The 1218-nt window shown below is 39.4% G+C and overlaps 1 protein-coding gene across 1 annotated transcript in view; it reads left to right on the forward strand.

The window, feature by feature from the left end:
• CUNH10orf76 (chromosome unknown C10orf76 homolog) overlaps window positions 1-1218 on the forward strand; it is a 232993-nt gene that overhangs the window by 26519 nt on the left and 205256 nt on the right. The window lies entirely within an intron of this gene.

Below are 1218 nucleotides of genomic sequence, written 5' to 3' on the forward strand. Positions count from 1 at the left end.
TGTTGTTGTTGCAGTTTGGTCAGGACTGGGTTTTTGAACCCGCCACCCTTGGTATATGGTGCCAGCACCCTACTCACTGAGCCACAGGCACCACCCCTGTTATAGTCTTTTTAAAATAATGTTATGATTCATATATAATTTACCTTTTAAAGTATATAATCCACTGGTTTTTATTATAATCATATAATTATACAGTTATTACTACTATTAATTTCAGAACATTTTCATCAACTCCCCGCAAAACCCTATACCCATTAGCAGTCATTTCCCATTGCCATTTCTCCCCAGCCCTTGGCAGTCATTTATCTGCTTTATGTCTCTATGGGGTTAGCTCTTCTGGAGACCTCATGTACTGTGTGTAGAATCATACCATATTTGGCCTTTTGTGTCTAGCATTTATTTAGCATCATATTTTTCAGGTTCATCCATGTTACAGGATGTATCAGTATTTCATTCCTTTTTATTGCCAAATGATATTCCTTTGGATGGGTATTCCACATTTTATCTACTTCTTAGTTGATGGACATTTGGATTATTTCAATAGTTTGGCTATTACTGGTATGAATAATGCTGCTATGAACATTCATATATAAGTTTTTATGTGAATATATGTTTTCAGTTCTCTTGGGCACATACCTAGGAGTAGAGTTGCTGAATCATATGGTGACTCTCTAGATAACATTTGAGGAACTGACAAACCATTTTTCCATAGCACCTGTTCCATTTTACAATTTCACCAGTAATGTATGAGGTTTCTAATTTCTCCACATCACACTAACAATTGTTTTTGTCTTTTTCTTACCTATATATTTTTTTTTTGAGACAAAGTCTCATTATATTGTCCTCAGTAGAGTGCTGTGGCGTCACAGCTCACAGAAACCTCAAACTCTTGGGCTTAAGCGATTCTCCCCCCCTTAGCCTCCCAAGTAGCTGGGACTACAGGCACCCGCCACAACACCTGGCTATTTTTTTTTTTTTTTATAGTTGTCATTGCTTTAGCTGGCCCAGGCTAGATTCAAACCCACCAGCCTGTGGGTATGTGGCTGGTACACTACACACTGAGATACAGGTGCTGTCATTTCCTATATTTTTTTATAGAGACAGAGTCTTGACTTTGTCGCCCTGAGTAGAGTGCTGTGGCGTCACAGCTCACAGCTGCCTCCAACTCTTAACTCTTGGGCTGAGGCGATTCTCTTGCCTCAGCCTCCAGAGTAGCTG

This window comes from Otolemur garnettii, unplaced genomic scaffold (genome assembly GCF_000181295.1).
Source record: "Otolemur garnettii isolate 467f Iridium unplaced genomic scaffold, OtoGar3 scaffold00021, whole genome shotgun sequence".
Taxonomy (NCBI): Eukaryota; Metazoa; Chordata; class Mammalia; order Primates; family Galagidae; genus Otolemur; species Otolemur garnettii.